The 20,556-nt window shown below is 35.1% G+C and overlaps 1 protein-coding gene across 9 annotated transcripts in view; it reads right to left on the bottom strand.

Moving 5' to 3' along the window:
• Positions 1–20,556, bottom strand: part of DGKB (diacylglycerol kinase, beta 90kDa) — a 467,667-nt gene that overhangs the window by 388,956 nt on the left and 58,155 nt on the right. For 8 of the 9 annotated variants that reach the window (XM_014937893.1, XM_014937903.1, XM_014937898.1 and 5 more), the window contains exon 1: positions 7,984–8,078. The exons of the other annotated variant lie outside the window; for it this stretch is intronic. The gene's annotated coding sequence lies outside the window, so the exon portion shown is untranslated. Of the gene's footprint in view, positions 1–7,983; positions 8,079–20,556 lie in introns of those variants that run through there. 9 annotated transcript variants of the gene reach the window in all.

The following is a 20,556-nucleotide window of genomic DNA, read 5'->3' as shown; positions in this document are numbered from 1 at the left end:
GTTTCTGGAGTGTTTCAATTAAAATTTACAGAAATTTCATGGATAATTATTCAGATTACCTATTATAAGATAATATTACCTCTATTCCTTTGAAGAATGATAAAACAATTAATGTTATCTCTAAATATGACTAAGATTCTACAGTCCTTCTTGTAACTTTTATTTCCTTTTCTGATTTACAGAACTTCTCTCTGAACAAATACATTGATGAAAATTTCTCAGGTATGTAATTGATTCACCTTTAACGCCACCTTTCACAAACACTGTGGCAGATCTAAAGTTCTTGTTAAAAGTGTTTCTTATTCTTTTCTCTATAAACAATAAACAATAAATATAAATCTCTATAAATTTGCAACTTTAGTGTGCCCTAAGAGCATAAAGCAACCCAAAACACAGGATCACAGGGTGGCTGAGACAGGAAGACACCTCTGGAGATTGTCTACACCAACATCCTGCTCAAATCTGGGTAAGTTACAGCAGGTTGCTCAGGGCTGTGTCCAGATGTGTTTTGACTGTCTGCAAATATAGAGACTTCAGAAACTGCCTGGGAAAGCCATTCCAGTGTCTGACAACCTTCACAGTAAAGAAGTTTCTTACATTTAAACAGAATTTGTGGTATTTCAGTTGTGTCCATTACTTCTTCACTTAGAAGTTAAGAGGCTTACGTCCTTAAGCAGGTCAAGTCATGTTACTGCCTTTTCTGAGCTGATTGTCTCCATTGCCATCAGCCTAAAGCTGTTTAGGTTCTAACCATAACATAATTAAGCCCCTTACAGGTGCACTGAGCATGGTCTGGCCTTGAAGTTACTTCAAACTTTACAACACTCAGCTGAGAAAATTCAAAAGGAGGGTTTAACCCTTCAATCTTTCAAAGTAGCCTATCATTAAGAGAACTTACTTTCCTAAGAAAGAGAAGACATGGAGTATAAAACCCACTTTGGCTCAAGGCAGTCCCAGCCCACTATGCCACCACCACCCTATTCTGTGCAAACAGCCCAATTTTTCCCTGAGTTGGAACTGGATCACAGTGCCACCAAAAATACAGTATGAGATATGAAGGTGGATAGGCAAAGCACTTTCAGTCCCTTACAAAGAGCCAGATGCACTGAGCATCGCTGTAAATACACCTGTACTTGCTTAGAAGCTGTTTTCCTGGGGTTTTCTTTTTTGCTGCTGTACTGTACTGCTGGACATTTAATATGATCCTTACTTTGCAGACTGGTTGAACTTCCCACTAGCAGGCTTAGAACATTAGCAAAATTTACTAACTGAACACCATGCAGAATCCAAGCTGCTTACATCAATCCACATATTTTATCATAATGAAATGAATATCAATGCAAAACATATGAGGGAAAACAACTGACTCGATCTGACAGCAGTGCCTATGATAAACACTGTTTTCTCAAGTTCACTCAAGTTTTGCTTACTTTAATTTTTTCATGCTTCATGATTTAAGCTGTCAAGATGTTAACTACTCATGTTGGCAGACAGCAACACCTGAAGATATTCCAAAACCAACTGCGAAGGAGGATGTTGCATGCTTTTCTTTCTCTGTGAATTGAAGGGTTTTTTTACTACTTCTCATCTCGTGTGGTTATTTGATCAATACAAGTTCAAAAAAAAACAAAAACAAAAACAAATGAAGAAAGCATATTCTTCCTTTTATTAATTTTATTAAACAAAAAACCCTCTAAACTTTAGCAATCACTAAAATATAATCTTATATAAGTCAATCGGATTTATTTCACTTTCCCTCACAGACAGCTGACATTTTGACAATATGGTGGTTTTATCATCATCCTTAAGATCCTATGTTTACCGAAGAGCCCATATGTTATACCAAGGTATTGTAATTTTTGTGCATGTGCTTTACAATCAGAATTTATCAAACTGAAGGTTTTATGTTTTCATGAATTTTATAGTCCATATTTAAACTATATCTTTGTAATTATTTGAATTTCAGATTCCTCCAACATTCCTTCGCCACCATCCTTTCTATAGGCAAGTGAAGATTTCTTTATGTCTAATAAATAACAACAGTCTTTTAAAATGATAGAGCTATTAATTACTTCTACAGATTATCACAGAACTAGAATATTCCTTCAGTGGTCATTATCCTCAAGGAAATGAATGTATATATAAAGCTTTTCTTTTTTATATTCCTGAGATTTTAACAATTCTCAGGGTGAAGGCAGAAATAAAAATTTACAATACTACCTGGGGTGACTTCTTACCTAGTTAAAATTTACCATTGTTCATGCACAATTTTGCACAAATTAATGTCTCGATTTCCTTTAACCTTGATTTTTGAGCCTTCAAAATGAAACACCATAAAGTATTTTTTTAATATGAGAACCTTTTTTTCTGTGTCTCAGAGCATCAGGTCACTCCAAGTTCTTCCGTTTATGAAGGAAAAATGAAAGTGATATCAAGATGACCATGTGTGCCATATCTCATTCTGCACCTTATCTTTGTAGGCTCTTATAATCTGCAACAGTGAACTTGGTTTTATTTCTGCGTGAGCTGTTGTTCAAACCTTCCACCCATATTTTCACTTTGTTGCTGGAATTTTTGTCTATCAGTGCAGAGCTCTTATAATGGTTTTAGAGAAGATATATTGACTGTGTCATGGGGTAGCCCAAATCTTTATGAGGTTTACTTTTCCATTTTTGAACTGAAAGGTTATTTACTCATGCATATACAAGAATAATTTCTACTTTTAAACCCCCATCAATTTTTTAATGACTAGTTCATATTTTTGAGGTACTTTAAAAACCTTTCACTTTGAAGTCAAGGTTATTTATCCAGTCCTTTAGCAGTGCATTTTTTCTTTTTCAGAGGTGAAAAATATCTTATTTACCTACCAGAACTCTTTTCCTAATCAGTTTACTTAATCCAGCTGCATCCCTTCACCCCATTTTTGATATTTTACTTTCATCTCTAAACATTTACATTTTTCTGTCACAAAGAATGTATTGCATGCCACATTAATACACATTCAATCCACTAATATTCTCTCCACTTTTCTAGCAGAAGAGGGAAGCTCAGAGTTCCCTCTCTGAAAGACACTTGTCAATTCAGCTGAGTCACACTTCAGTCAAAACTCCCATCTCAAAACAGGTTTTCCTACAAATTTATTTTTGGATTTCCCAGAAATTTCATGAAATAATGTAGTTAAAAGACAGCAAGACACAGAGAGCATTGTAATCCCATAATCTTTCCTAGATCCTTGCTTTTGCAGAAGTCTGCTTGAAACAAGCTCTGTATGTGCACCCATTAAGTTCAACAAAGCCACACCAATGCAGCAGCAACATTCTCCTTAACAATTCACAGAAATTAATAAATATAAAGTTGACTGAACATGGGAAAAGTTCTAGCAGCCTACCTGGCTAGCAAGCTCATCTTTAAATAGGAATCCTTCCAAGTTTATTCATAAAATTAATTAAAAAAAAAAGTCACATTTACAGTAATTAGGACATCCAAAGGCCGTTGCATATATTTGGGAAGCAATCCTGATAATACATACAAACCTAGCGTCTTATTATATATATAATATCAAAAGATGTCATTGATGAACCTGGTAAAATTATAGTAGTTCAATAATTAAAAAAAACCAACCCAACCCAGAACTACCCAAAGAAAAAAGAATCACTGAGAATATAGAACACATTATAAATGTTACCTTACAATTAACATTTTCTAATATGAACGCTAAACACATCATATACCTGTTTCTACTACAGTTCAAAGGAACTGTAGTAGAAAGACTACAGTCAAAACTGTAACCTATCTAGTTAAGAGCCAGTGTAACCTATAAGGCTGTCACTAGGTTTGGGAATATATTTCCTAAAATACTATCTGGAGTGTTTCACATCTGCTTTTGGCCTTTCACTACATTGTTAATTTTTGCTCTCACACTTTTCTAGTTCATAAAATTGGGGTAATGTTGAACTACGAGCTAGAGGTGAAAATTAATTAGTGCTTACACAGTGCTTTAAACATGGAAAGTACCATATAAATTTTAAGTTATCAGAGATTTACAAAACACAATCCACTTTAAAATACATTTTCATTGCTATTGTTAAAAAATTATATTGGTCTCATAACTTTCTCTTTAACCTGGGACATAACTGCATTTGGGAGAAATAGCCCTTCTAAGTATGTATCTATAATAAGACAATGGCATCAAGAGGGCAGTCAAAGAAAGGCTCTTTGTCAGATTCTGACCCGTCATGTGTAAGAGTACACATGGTGTGGTTTGCACTGAGTCATAAGTAGCAATATAGTGTTCAATCAAATTTTTAGATTTGGAGGAAGCCTAAACAAATATTTGGGAAGAAACTGCTGCCTGTATGCACTGAGACAACGGAAATGAGAAGATCACTCAAGCAATAAAAGGGCTTATTTGTTTTCTTGATTTGTTTTGCAAATGCTTTTATACCCATTGTCAGTGTTACTGATGTTACCTATATCTTTTCTCTGGAAACAGGGACAGTGCATGGTGTGATATACACTCATAAATAAGTGTTCAAAACTGAATAAGAAAGTTTCTCACATCCTTCACAAGCAGGGCTGGCAAGACAAGTCATTGAGACCTGCATTCTGGATGGGGCTGTACAGAGGCAGACGCTACCAAACCAAAGGGCTGAGGGATGGCTACAAAAGTCAAAAGCATTCGACTTGACATCAAACCTTAAATAATTCTTGCAGTGAAAATGTTTCATAGCCTTTCAGACAGAAACAATAAGAGAAGGCAGGACTGTACAAAGCAAAGAAGCAATTAATCAATGTACTAATGCCAATTTGCTCTCAGACTTTCCAGTAATTACTAATGCATCAACACCTGGAAAAATTATTCTTCCCTCAAGAGGAAAAATTCTTTAACAATAATAAGTATCCACATTCTGATTAAGTGCAAAGTTCATTGCAACCTTTTGTTTGATCCCACTTACCGGCGTTCAGCAACAGACTCAATATTCCTGCAACACATGAAGCATAAGACATTTGTGTCACAAAGGACTTTGTTGGAAATCAGAACAACAGATAATTTATCCATTGTTTGTGATTTTGCAGTTTTTCCATTACACGTTGCACATGTTTCATTGAAACCTGGTATTCATAATCAAAATTCTCATTTTTACTTGCCTCCATCTCATTATGGAGGAGCTATCAGATAAAATAATAAAACCAAAGAAAAAAAAACACTTTAATTTTTAGTCACTCAATTTTTTCAGATGATAAAAATACTTGAAGCAAATCTGTCATCTGTAAAAGAAACATGGTCAGATTTCTTTCTCGACTAATTCTCTAAAAAAGTAAGTGCAGATTTGTATGAAGTATCCAGCATGCTTAAAAAATCTACTCCAGAGTTGAGTGGGAAATTAAAATAGAGGATCATCTTACCATTTATTTTTGAAGAGACAATCATGGAAGAGTATTAAAAGCAATTTGAAAAGGAAGTTGCAGTTTCCCCTTTGTGGATTATTCTTATGTGAGGATTGATTTGAGCTACTGCCAAGATATGATTAATTTAAATTTGAAGTTGCCACTGTAAAAAATTAAACTCTGAATTTAATAGTTATTCTAAATAATGCCTAGGCATCAAAAAATATAAAAATAGCTACAGAAGGAAAAATAGATATACAAATATTTCACATTTTGTGGACATTTTTAATGATAATCAATAAGACATATGACATGAAAATTATATTCCAAGTCCCTTCCCTTTTACTTTTTTTATAAGTGAAATGATTATTTCTGTGTGACAAAAGTGAAAATATAGTAACTAGCCATAGAAAGAGAAGGCACGTAGAATCAGTTCACATACATGTAAGTAATGGGGCTGGTGGTATAGAGACACAATTTAAAATGCAGAAAAACTACTAAAGTAAATACATTTCCATTTTTATTACTTCTTTATGATTTTGAAACCAATTCACGTATTGAGATTCTTCCTCTTTTTTATTTATTTATTTATGATGATGATGATGCACAATGTATACATATAGGAAACAGATTTCTTTATAACCTGTTTATCACAATTTGCAATCATAGCTACAGAATATGGATTTCTTGCTTAAAACTCTGCTGTTTATGTGTTTTGCATAGAAACAGGGATTCAGTAATTGTCCTGAAGAGTGAAAGAAAGAACAGAATCAACTTCATTCCCTCACGTGTGTTCACTTACATGGTTAAAAGCAGTAAATCATCTGTTTCGAGAGGAACACAAACTACAACTCAGACTGTACTCAGCAGGTAGAAATGCTTATTAAAAAGGCACCACTGCTACTAAACTACTTCAGAATTATGCTGTCTTACAGATTTACACCTCTTAACTTGATTTAGAAAGTATGCAATATAGACTTATATTTGTTCTAAATCTTTTTAAAACTCTGACTTCCTTAGCAGCTGCTTGTTGAGCAAAAATCGCTAATGAGAGATTCTACATTTTAATTTTTTTGTGCTAAGACCTAGCAAGTTTTCCCTAATTATTTTTTTTTGTTACAAAATATATTCTACATTTTAATTTTTTTGTGCTAAGACTTAGTAAGTTTTCCCTAATATTTTTTTTTTTTTGTTACAAAATAAACTCTTTTGTCTCATAATTCTCATAGGAAGCATTTCATTACTATCCTGTTAAATAATAACCTTCCATTCACAGAAAGGTCTTAAAAACTTTCTTTAAATTTTCATGATCAGTCAAATTTTAGAAACGTATAAATCTTCTTGCTCTGCTATGGACTTTAGTTTGTCTGGATCTTTCTGAAAAGAGTGTGGTGGTCATAGACATCTAATTCCAACTAGATACTACCATATTAGAAGCACAATAAATATTCAAGACTTTACAAACTACAAAATTTTATTGGAACTAAAATGGCAGTATTTCTAAAGCTTTCTAAACTTTTATCTAGAGCAAGCAAAACCCCTCAGCTCTCAGTTTGCATCTTAAAGTTAAAAAAACCCCAAAACTTTATAATTGTGATTTTACTTATTGATAACACTACAGAATGACACCCCTGGAAGAATTGAGGCAATGGAGAAAGGCTTTATTTTAAACAATGCAAAAATCAGCTTAATTTGAAACACTAATGAGAGCTTTAGCTTCATACATTTGTGCTACACACTAAAAGCACACAACAGCTAATATTAATTAGTATGATTATGAATCCTTTTCCTGTTAGGACATATTTAGAATTCAACACCAGTTAAATTAATTTTAACAGAAATCCAGGCCAAGAGAGCCTGAACTTAATAAGTCTGCTCACTTCACCTTGCACAGTTAAAAGGCAGCAAAGCAAACATGCCAAGGACTCCCCATAGGAATTTTAGATCTGGTAAAGATTTGTTAGGAACAAAAATACCTCTGGGAAAATATTATCTAGGTGTATTTCCATGATGATATCTTGTCTGTTGTTTCTAAACAACTAATATATATTAAAAAAAAAGCACTGTGTTTGGTGAATAGATTTGCAAAAATGTAATATGTAGATTAACAAACACAAAAAGTATTGCTTTGGTTAATATAGTGGTATTTCTAGAGACTACAATTTTCAAAAGCTGTTTTGCTGTCAACAGTGTAGGAATTCTATGTGGGAAAATACAAACATTAAAATCCACGAGTCAGTAGGAATCAGGTAGATACACAAGGAGAAAATAAACTAGGTCCATGGATGGTAAAAAAAGGTTAAAAGAAAAGAAAAGAAAAAATGCAGTACATCACAGATTCTGTGGCTCAGCTGAAATAGCACGGAACCAGAAATACAGAATCCCCCCATCCTCTTATAAGTTATATTACACACATACCACTTCCAAATGTTTCTTCCACAGGTATAAAATCCTGCTGTACTTCTGAGAAATATATCAAAACATTAGTTTTCTGCATACAAAGACTTGTGTTTCAGAGAATGCAAATTTTTTCTTCTTGTTTTTACTTGTTGAAAAGTAAAAGCATACTGTATTTGAATAATATATTGCTCTTACCTGTCTTGAAAATCTAGCTTGTCCTTGATCCGATGTCTGTATCAAATCATCTAACCTTAAATGATACCTTGTGCTAGGGGAGAGGCTCTCATTTCTATTACTTTTTATACACAAAAAAAAAATATAGATGACAGATCCTTTTACAAGGTAGCCTAGAGTGACTAGTTCTTGTCACAATGTTGTCATAGTGACAGTGACATCAATATACTTCATGACAATCAGTACAGCAATTTATCTGGAGAAAACATCAGCGTTGATTCCTGGGCGTATTTTGTATTGATTTCCTTTTCAAGTCTCATTAGATTATTTTTTTTTTGCACTATTCCTTAATACAAATGTGACTGTACTAATTCTTCTGGCTGTAAGCAGCCTTGAAAAAAAAAAAAAAAAAAAGCAAAAAACCCCCCAAAAAACCCAAAACCTAGAATAATATAAAACAAAAAATTTTGACTGTAAAACTTCTTTATACAGATTAAAATCTCAGTTACTTGTTGGCATAACAGAGACAACTCTCAGGTCTGATTCTGTGACTCTGCACTCATAATTCTTTTTTAAAATAAGATACGGAGTTGCTTACAGTATAAAGTAGAATACACAGATATTCACAGTAAAAGGAACAGAAAATTGTTCCCTCTTTCTAAGAGGTGATATGTTCTCAGTGTCAAGTATATTAGGTAGGAAACACTGTATGTCTATAAATCCCCTCAGTTTCATCATCATTCTTCACATCATTATAGCACCTACCTTTAACCTACAACTTGCCACTTTCCTGAAACTCTTCCCATTTTCCCTCAGTACTTGCTACTTGACATACAATCATATGTCGTTCCAGAAACAGAGAGCTCAGTACTTGCTACTTGACATACAATCATGTGTCGTTCCAGAAACAGAGAGCGTGTTCTCCGCTTTTTATCTGCAAACTCTGTCCCTAAAAGTAGGTGAAAGCTGCAGTTCACCTCTTGCCCGTCTAATCTGTGTTATATGACATCTGCGAAGGCAGTAAGTTAGTGCTAACTGTGATGTTTTCTATTGATAATAGAAATAATTTTCAGACTACAGGCAATAAACTTTGGTATTGATTTCAAGTGTTTCCTTCAAATAGTATGACTTAAAAAAAATATATTCTGATGTTAATATTCACAAACTGTTGACAATTTCTTTAATCCTGACCCAGACCACCTCTTATATCCTGTGTATTCAACACATTAAGTGGGAATTAAGCCAATCCAGCTCTTCACTTTCTAAAAAATAAAAAGGAAATATCATTGTACGAGTACGTCAATCCAATACATTCCCATATCTTGAATATTCTACATATTGGCAATCCCAAATATTTGAAATAAAAGCTCTGTGTTTCTTCTCATTCAACTGTGGAAGTGGAATAACTTTTAGAAATGAGCTAAGTTTCCTATCACTTAATATTAGCCTCATTCGGTCTGCAGTTGAAGATAGTTGAAGCATGCAACCTGCCAAAGAATTCACTCCATTTCAACATCTTTGTTAACTGGGACTGCTCATCCTCCAAAGGTGCCTATCCTCTAAGTTACTTATGTCTGCCATAATCTACAATTATTTCAAACTAGGCACATTGCTTAGCCTCTTAAAAAGCTAATGAATCCTTTCATACAAAACTATGGATTCATATATACTACATCAAATCAAATTGTCCGGTAGTAGAATTAGGAAACAAAGGGGAAAAAAAAGTTACCTATAACCAAAAACTTCATAATAAAAAAAAAAAAAAAAGATTTTGAAACTCAGATTATAAACTGAATCACAAAGGAACAAGGTTCATCAATAGCTACTCTCAAATGGTCAAACCACAGCCTTTTCTCAGAAAGTCCCTATATAAAGATACACAGAAGGGTCTGAGTTGCAGTGATTAGGTTGTTGCATTTTATTTTCGGAATATCCTCAGCAGAAAGGCTATCTTTTATTTTGAAATACAATTACTACACTACGTGACAAACAAGACTTAGGCTCTTCACTATCAGCAGCAGCTAATGGGAGGCCTGACTGCCTCAGGCATTTTATAACTATCCCTAAATTATTATATTATAGGCTTTGGAAAGTTTGAACTATATTATAAATGATAAGCAATGGATGAGAAAGTCCTTTGTCCTGTGAGATGGTACTTGGCACAAAGTCAGGTGCATTTATGCATATAGTTTAAGTAGAAAAATGGCCTTGCTGCAAATTGGGAAAAAGTACTCTGGTCTACAGTATATTAAAAACTCAAAACAAAGAAAGCATGTTTTATTTCCGTATAAAGTAAACGTAAAGGAAAAAAAAAAATATTTAACTGGTTTTGAAGGCCTAAGTTGCAAAATATTGTTAATAGTATTATAAATATTGGAATATTGTCATAGCTATTTTTAAAGTTGTTCTTCAGAAGTGATACCTTTATTGGTGGATTACTCATCCAGAAGGCCAACAGAGAGATAACATCTACCAGCTGCTCCTCTTAATCATCTGATACCAAGTTCTTCATTGATATCTCTACATAAGATGATGTTCCTTTACAGAACAGTACAAAACAGAGATTATGTACTGACCTGAAATCATTCCGTGACTGACTGCTGTAAAAGTCAAGTGAGCTTATTTTAAACACCATGGTGATATTTGAAACTGTTTTTATCCAAAGTAATACGAACAATTGTCAAAACAAAAGGACGCTTAAAAAATACAAGAAAACTGAAACTGTACGTTCCCTGAATTTTCACTGATACCTTAGTATTTAAATCTTGTGGCATGCCTTCCTCGCTGAAACCGCTTCCTTTCTATGCAACAAGCACTTCTAATTTGATTTGATGAGAATAAATCACGTTAGTGAACACACAAGAAAATTTGATTTCAAGAGTAAAGAGAAATAGCAGACAGCGAGCCTTCTAGCTAGAGCAACACAGACAACCTCCCCCACTTCATAAAGCGTTGTTACAATTTGGCCTATTATCCAGGTTAGTTAAATAAGGTGTTAAAGCAACAAAATCCATCAGCTCAGAAAGAGATGTGGCATCTTTCATAGCACTAAAACCACGAATGCCCAAGTTTTCATCACAGGGAAAATTTCAGCTTTTTCTTTCTCTATTAGTTTGGGTGTAACTATTGTAATGGGTGTAAATATTGTAAATGAAGATCATGGTCAAGTTTTAATATGAAAAAGCAAGTGAGATGGAACAGAGCTCCTATTCTCAATTAAACCATAAACCAGTAATCCTACTAGTCCTGTTTTGGGATACTGTTAATTATCTTTTGAGATAAAGAAAAAATGTTTATACCAGGTCTATGATCTCTAATTCTAAAGCACTAAAATTTTAATCTCTGAAAAACAATCCCCTTGAGGATCACTAACTCGGTTAAGTTTTGCAATAAATAAATGTGTAATGATGATAAACATAATTTTAGTTTACTTGATTTAAAAGAGAAACAAAAAAGGAAAATGATCTTCACATTAAAAAGTGCATTCAGGCTTCTTTTGTGTCGTTAATTTAAGTTTGGTTTAAATTCACAGTTCTGGAAGCTGACATTTGTGAATGAGTATATATTATGGTTATATAAAAGTGCCTGTATTTGCAAATAATAAAGTTGGTAAGTTTGCACAACGATATATATACATATGAACTTAAACAGCAGACTTCTGTAATATGGAATAATGGATCAGGGTAGACAATGTACCTGCTCTCCTAGACACTCACAATCTTTATAATTAAAGGGCTGACAGAGAACATGGAGCTTTTTGATCATGGCCTTTTTTGAGTCAATAGCTCTTCAATGCATGACCCTGCAATTTTTATGAAATATTAATAATGAAACTTTGTATAAAAACTTCTTTCAAAGAACTGGTATTATTGCAAATGTTAGGTTTGAAATAAATTAATCAAAACACTTCCAGTTAAGAAATCTCAGAGGGCAGAAAGAAATGGCAGAGGTAGAAGTCAATTCTGTTTCAGCAAAATTTTCCTACCGACCTGATAAGGTATCATGGATCATCACTGATCCCTAAGAATGCCTGTGGGCTTACAGCCACCTAATATTCGAAGCTGATACTGAACATTAATCTGAATCCATGGACCCTGAATATAACAATTTTTTTTAAAAATTATTTTGTCCTGCAATTATAAATCCGCTGTATTACACTGTGGGCAGTCTTCTGAAGAAGAGAAGCTATATGCTTGTCGTTTATAATAGCTCTCAGAGGCCAGCTTTTTATTTTTAAAAGGTGAAATTACTCTTGTCTTCCTGCTCACTGCAAAATATTTCCACAAAGAAAGAAATTGCTTATTGTACCATGTTTTAATTCAACAGTCACGGCATATACAGAACAGACAGAATTAATTAATTTTAGAGGAAACACCTTACCAACCCTTGGCAAAACAGTTCACATATGGCAGGCTGCATGGGTATTGTTGATGAGGGTGCTGAACGGTGTCTCTCAGCAGTTGCTCCAGACACCATACTATAACAAACAGTACTTACAGGGTGAATATTGCTTCTTTAAACTTAGCAGCTAATACGTTATTATTTTCATATGTTAGGTGCACAGCCTGTTTTAGACTGTTCCTTGCAGTGTGTTTCTATCCATGACACTGTATGCTAAATGTGGGTGACTTACATCCAGTTTTAAATTAATTTTTAATTATTCCCCCCCCACACAACACATACTCTTTTCCTCAGTGAAGAAAAGCAGTGAAGATACACAGCCGTCTTCAAATCCTGAAGTTACCTTCCAGAAGCCTCTGACAGCAATCAGCTAACCTTTACTTGAATGCAACATCTCTCCTATATATCTGGTTTTGTACACCATGATAGGGAATTCTTTAGTCAGATGTGACACTACCGGTATAACTACACAGAATCTGAACAGTAGATAGAAAAACTTGTCAGGAAGGGGATGAGTCCGTGGGATTCTTACACCAGGATATCCCCAGCTGTTTCTAGTAACTATAGGTTTAAAGCAGACTATTCTAGGTCTCTTAAAATGACTAAATTCTCTTAAGTATCCACTTAAATATTTCCATTAGTTACGCTGCTGCTTAGTAACAGGATTAGCAAATTCTTTCCAGTAATTCATGCCCATATCTGAAGTGAGCATTTTATTCTAAACTAACATATTTTTAGTTATGATTCAGTTTAAACAATAATCTGCATTGTATGACTAAGATTGTCAAGTTTGTTGCTGGGATGCGATAAACTATCGACAAACTCTTCGATTCCTTGCAGTCCTAGTACTTTTGGATTGGTTTTTGTGCTATTTCGCCTTTAGTGCTCACCATCTCTGTCATTTCTATACCAAATGAAAGATCTGAGTAACTAATACTCAAGTACATGAAGATTTCAGAGTCCAGCACCAGTTCTTGAACCGTGATGGCTCTCTCAGCTTGGTTCTTCCCTTCAAGGATTGATGGATACACTGCCCAGAACGCTGCGCATAAGGCAACGTGAGAGTTCAGGACAGCTATCTCTGACTGTAAAGATCATCCTGACAACAGCTCATGCTGACAAAATGTGCTCTATGTAGAGGAAGCTTGAGAAACTGGAAAGAGACATGATTGACAGGCAGAGTAAGACAAGATATCATCCTGAAGCACCGTCTTCTAAGCAGAGGATGGAAAGCCAGGATCCTTTTGTTGTCTGATCTGCCAGTATTCAGAGTGACAGTCAAGCATGTATTTCCTACTGAAAACTTGTCTCCAGCCTAGTCAAGAAAGTATGCTGTGTTTCCCTACTGTTTTGTTAAAGCTTGAAGTATTAATACATGTACAAATTACACTGGTGATTGCTCTTCCTGCTGTCAGTGCTGATTGTAACCTATCACTCCATCCTTCCAATTATACTCTAGTGTGTCACACACGACAGCTTCACCTCCAACTCTGCCCTTAATCGTACTCCTTGCAATGCATGCACTAACATAAGTGGAACTACATTTAAAAAGCCACAGAATCATAGAATGGTTCAGGTTGGAAGGGACCTTAAAGATCATTGAGTTCCAAGTCCTGCCCCATCCAGCCTAGAAGTCTACCTCTTTTTCATGTTCTGATGACCTTCTATGACTTCAACTATCTCAGGAGATATTTTCTTTACAACTTCTGTAGAATTTTATTTATCTATTTTTAATAAACTCAAACCTGACATTTGGATTTTAATTGGTTTTTATCATTTTAAGGCTTCCATTCTCAGTGCTGGATTTGTTCACATACATATGAAAAAAAAATTTAGGTGGTGATTTCTCTCTTCCTGCCAATGTATTTCACAAAGTAATTAATCTTTATTGTCTTTTAGCCTACTAGTAGCACAGACAAAAGCAATATTTCTGACAATATGGAAGCTGATGAAGTAGAATAAAAATGGCCTGACTTATCTCGGGTGCTCTTCAGAAACAATCCCACCCACTGCTCCAGTCAGAGACAAAAGTCTGGGCTGTGTAAAATATCAGTGAATCATCAGGGCATCTTGTATATTGTTACATTAAAATTGTTGCAAGGGCTAAGGGCTACTTTTGTCTCAAAGACGCAATGTGTTTGTATGACTTAACTTTCAACAAATATCATACTACAAAGTTATTCCCGTAAACTACAATTATTTAATAAAAGCAGAAAAAATCCTTTCACATCAGGAGAGGATTAAATATATTTGGACTGTTTATTTTAGGAAGATAACGCATAACAGCACCAGAGAAAACTAAACTCAAATAAAATAAAATTGTATGAAAGAGATTGAGAGCTGTCTTTTACTGTTGCATAAAATAGTAGATTCTCCTAAAAGAAACAAACAGAAGAAGTGCTTATTTACCTCACCTAAAGTCAGACGTGGAATACATTGCTACAACATATGACTTCAGGGAAGCTCTCATGAGAGGGGAAAAAAAGAAAAGAAAAAAGACTGGTATATACAATATGAATAGGCATATTTCACTAGCTAAAGTAAAAATTCAGGAGGAAGTATCTTGTTTCAACTGTTAACTACTTGAAGTAATTTTCTATTTTGGAGTATCTTGCAATTTCTTTTCAAGTAGCTGGTACCGTCAATAATGAAATGCATTTATCTTTGGTCTAATGAAGTATGACAAGTCTTTGGCTCCTGTGGCTGCTCAGTTAATGAGCATGGTTCCAAACTGCGTGAGGTTACACTATTTCAATGAGAGCATCATTCAGACTCTGTATTTACCTAAGGATGCTTTCAGTACGCAACTTAGGAACTCATATTATCAGTTTGCTTTTGAGAGTTTGTTTGAAGACTACCTAATTTTGTGTTCCTCCCCATGGCTGCACTGATAAAATTACCACAGTGGAGATATTAAAGAACAAACAGCTATAATTAGCTGGTTTTCTCTACCAAACAATGGATGTGCAAAGAGAATACTCTTGCTGAGAAACCAGTGTAATCAATTGCATTTGATAGAGGATATTTGAGGTTGGTAGAGGAGGCATCATAAAGCTTTGATACAGAGAGATTGGCATGTTTTCATAGCAGAAGAATCTAGGTTAACTCAAGGGTCTCTTTAGCCAAGGTTAAAGCAAGATGACCTAGATAAACAAATCATTTACTGGAACGTACATTATTCAGAAAAATCCTCAAGTGGTGTGGGGTTTACTGCTGCTCTTCTCGACTTTACAAGTAAGCATACATAAGGATACACAGCCATCTAGTGAGTGCTGAAGGATGGAAAGCAGCAGATGGACAGAAGAGTCTAATTCTGTTCTTCTGGGAGGTAACTACCCTCAGATCTTGGAAAGTTTAATAAAAGTCAGTAGCCGCTAGCATCTTTGTGTGCTTTGTTAAGGAGAGAACAATATATGAGCATTTATGACATTTTTAGATGCAGAAGTACAATATGGAAGGAAGAGTACTTTGAGGAGGAAAAGTGTAATTGATTTCTGCCCTGAAGAACGCTCTTGGTATTGCTGATGAGAGCATGCTTTTTCAGGCAGAAATGGTGATGCCAGCCACCTAAGCACTAAAAATACTGTTTTCACTGTATGCATGCAAGTCAAACACATAGTTCGGGAGCAGCTACAACAATAACACAAAGTTATTGTCATGCAGGTGCCCTTTGAAGTGAGTGAATTTAGAGGTGGTTTTCAACTGTGTTTGATAACTAGAAGACAAAAGCAAAGTTAAGTAGGGCTGAACCTAGCAGAATTCAAAAAATCTGTAGCATATCTAAAGGTTCAGAAATGCAATTTCTGGCTGGTTACATGCACTACCCTGCCTTCACCAAATCCAAAGTAAAATGATTCACTTACAGAACGAAATGACAGCCTCACAGCCTATACACATAGCAGATTATTGCAGCTCAATTAGTGGGCTATTTACTAAACTGTGCTTAATGACTGAGATTCCTGAGACCTTTCTTCCCCATTACTGTATTTGGATTGGTTGTAATCTCTATTGTGAAGATGTATCTACATATTTAGCAGTATGCAGTCTAGTTTAGTCTGGATGAATTTAATAATTGAGAACTGGTTGGGAAACTAATGTTGGTAGCTACAATATTTAAACTGGAAATCTTTATTGAATCAAGTTTCTTACAGAAACGTCCTGGCTTTCATTCTGCTCAATATTTTTACTGATAATATGCAATAGCAACAGGAATTTCAGCATCACCCAATGGCTTGGTTAATAGAATAGAAAAATCCCTTTTCTTGAATTTGCAGACAACACCACGTTAAGAGAAGCTTAAGACTTGCTGCAGAACAATTTCAAGGCTTCAGAAAAAGAGTCACAAAAAAGTTGAAGAAGCTGTCTAAAAGAATGTAATCAGCTTAAGACAACTCCACATGCATATATTTCTGCCCAGACACAGTATAGGGAACAACTGATAAAGCAATTCCACATATTTTCAACATCTAAGGTATTGACTAGGTAAAACAGAAAGTTTGAACTAGTAGGAAAGTAATTTACAGCACATCAGTATGAAATGCTCTGGAAGTAGACCTACAAGCTAAAGCTTAATGTAAGCATGCTTACCTTTATTTACTTCTAATTCTGAGATATATAAAGTTTACCTCTTTCAAATGCTCAGCGTCAAGCACCATGACAGTGAATTCATGCACTTTTTTCCATTTGAGAGCTGTTTCCACTGTGTCTCACAGCAGCCTTTAACTCCTCTAAAAAGCAGATGCTCAGCTGGGATGTTCCTGTGAGAGGATATTCAGTTAAACTAAGCAGCCATCCCTTCAGAAAAAGTTCATCTGGAGCACAGCTAATTTCATTCAGCAAAAGCTATTGTGACCTTTAATTGCATATTAACACCTCTGATTTGAGCTGATGACCATTTCCTGGATATGTTTCTGAGACACAGTGCTAGCAATGAGTAATTCCTGACCTTTAGCCATTGAATTAACACCTCTAATTGTAAATGAGTTGAATCAAAACCCTTCCTAATGAAGTAGCTTATATGACTCTTATTTGGCTGGTCTGCTACACAGTATCAACACCCTTAGAGACTAGGAAGGAGAATTTTCTTCCTGAGACTTTCCTAATTTATATCCCACAGAGATTGCGCTGCCTATATGTGATTTCCACAACTTTAGTTGGAAAGGTTATGTCTATATCTTGCCTGCTGAAAGAGTGGCAACATGTCAGTGCTAGCTGAATTTGTTGCTATTTACCATGGTTCATTGTGTGTCTTGTGATGCAAAGTCACAGCCAAACCACAGGAAGCCATAGTCTTGTCAAATCTCATAGAGGAAGCAAGTTTCAGTGGGCAAATTCATATATGGCAGGGCTAGGAGACATTAATATTGCATGAACATAATTTTCTACTTTCTTGCAAGACTTCTGGACTGTCCTCTCATGCAGATGTGTAAGCTTAAACTTGAAGCTACTCTAGAAATATGTAAATTATGATCCCTCTGACATAAGCCTACTACTTTATTCAAAGCATAAAGCATACATAAATGGCATGTCTACCAGTGTTGTCTATGAAAAATTTGTGTTTTTCTGGTATTATGTCATTGCAGTTCTGTAGAACTGTCTAGAACTGCACACTTGGTGGAACTGGAAATACCAAAATCTTTAGATTCAAGACCAGCTAGAAAAAGATGTTGCAAAAATTTTCATTTCCTATTTAAACAGAAACATCTATTTTCTTCCCTGGAAATGCAAAATACTCTTTTGGTTGTCTTCTCTCTTTCTATCTGCCATGAATCTCTAGGGGATGTCCAGTACAGGCTGAATCCTGTTTAGTCTTCTATTCCAGAAACTCTTTCTGGTCTTGTTCAGCTACTTTAAGTTTTTTTTCCCCTCCTTCTGATTAAAACCTCTAGGCAAATCCATGTTCCCTGCAGGAATTATAAGTGCTGATACATTCAGTTAAAAGGAGTCCACTTCTTACAAGCTTAAGTTACAGCAATAAACCAATAATTGTATTTAAAGGAAAATACAAAGCTAGGAATATTAGAACAATTCTTCTTAAGAATAAAAGTAGAAAGCATTTTTTGAGTTTTAGTAATAGCAGTGCTCTGTTGCAGCCTTTGAGAGAAACTGAACTGGAAAAATAATTTGTTCTAATATATATATTAATTAGAATTATCAACATCTGTTGTTTTTGGGGAAAAAAAACCGTATATGTCAAAGAGTGAACTCCCAGCAGGAAGTACTTGTCCCTGCTTTCCCCTTGAAGCTGTTAGCCTTGCTCCAGCATATCCACAGCTCAGGGCTGTTCTGAACTATCGAACTGGTATGTTTAGCATACTAACATGAAAACAGACATAGCTACTGGTTTATCCAGCTAACACAACGGGGGGGTTGCTACCTTGAACACACAAAAAAATAGCTGCCCTTTTATTATTTCTTCCTAGGTGGTAAGCATGCGGTGAGGTCTTCAAATTTGTATGTATTTATTTTAAAACCACCATTTTAGGTAACCATTTTTACGAACTGTACTCTTAGCCCAGATCTGCTAACAAGGTGAAGCACTTGGTCCAGCTGAATTCCTAATAGGTTTTCTTATGCTGGAATTCCCAGGTGAGGAGAAAAGAAAAAAAAAAAAAAAAAAAAAAAAAAAAGAGCAATTCCAGCTCAATATTTCCATTATGGGAACTGAATCACCTAGATACTGAAAACAGGTATGAGTTGTTGGTAATTTTGGGTTGTATATTGGAATATAAAGCTGAAGCTAACAGAAGTTAGCATGATTCTGACACTCTTCAAAAATATATGCCCAATCTTTTTCAAAACCAATACCTTCTGTATGTTCCATTGAACAAATACTACATTCAAAGCAGTGTAATTTTGTTAACAGTATAAGACATCTCTTAGAAATATAGAAAGCGGAAACAGAAGAGAAGGATGGAAAACAAAAGATCACAAGAATTATGTAAGTCATAATATTTTATATATCACTCAAAAATCACAGCAAGAACCAGTGCATAAAAACCTAAACATACTGAAGGTTTTCTCAGCTAAGAATTGATATACTAAGGTCTAGCTACATACCCAAATATCTTAAAAAAAACCCACTTTTTTTGTAGCATATGAATACCCACAAAGAAATTCACAGGAAGACAATGAAATTACCTGCATAAACAAAGCTTTAAAGTCAGAAAGCATTAAATTATGGCTTCTATTTTGAGAATACAAAAATGATTGATGTTAATGATTGATTTTTGTTTGCTTCAATTGTGATATATATAAGTCTGTGTGTTATAAATTGTAATTACAACAATCAATTCAATGGTATCTAGATAATCTCAGCCTGGATAAAGACCCTTGGAGTCAAATTAGTTATTATGCCTGTAGGCTTTAAACACCTACGTTGCTTTGTGGACCAATTAATGACTTACCCACTGTTCCACAGAGCATAAAAAACAAAGCCTTTTCTTCTTACAGCCCGAACAGGATTCTACCACCAGATCACCTTTGCTTTTTCATTAGCAAATGAAGGACAGAAGTATTTAAACAGAAATCATTGCTACAGAAATTATTGTTTTTGCTTCAAAATATGTTGTTTATCTACAAAAATAAAAAAAAAATGTAACTGCATTATTCCAGACAGTTATAGCAATTCTGAAAACCATCTTTCCAGCCCTTTGATTCACAAGATCTAGGATCTGAGAGCTTATTAAAATGACACAGGAAACCGAAGAGGCCTGGTTTATGCTCCTTTCCTATCCTCTTTTCCTCAACATCAGCACAATTTACAAATGTTTTCTGTCAGCTTTTTCCCGTCATGCCTGTTCTCCACTGTCATCACGCACTTTGTTTTCATCAGTCTCTCTGCCCTTCCCTGACTGTAGTAACTAGATTTCTCTGGCTCCAACATCCTGCTAAAGACGTGTCTAAAATACTTATGATGTTTGCTCGCCTGTGCTTCTGAAGCGCTGACAGCGCACTGGTTTGGAGCCCAGATCACCCACTGAAGATTTTCCAGACACTTTCTCGGCCTCCTATCTAAAAGCATCAATACCCTCTTTCTGGCCATAAGACAGTGGAAGGCGATTCCTGTTTTATTTGGAAAGGACGCGAAGCCATTCCTTCACCGCAGTTACTCAGACTCCAAAGCTTTCGGATAAATTAGGGCAGAGTTCCTGCCATCTTTTCTGCCTCCAATGAGCTTAGTCGAGGCGCTGC

The sequence above is a fragment of the Calidris pugnax genome, unplaced genomic scaffold (assembly GCF_001431845.1).
Source record: "Calidris pugnax isolate Ruff unplaced genomic scaffold, ASM143184v1 scaffold11, whole genome shotgun sequence".
Lineage (NCBI taxonomy): Eukaryota > Metazoa > Chordata > Aves > Charadriiformes > Scolopacidae > Calidris > Calidris pugnax.
Note: the sequence above shows the minus strand (reverse complement) of the source record. Positions and strands in the feature narration are given on the sequence as shown.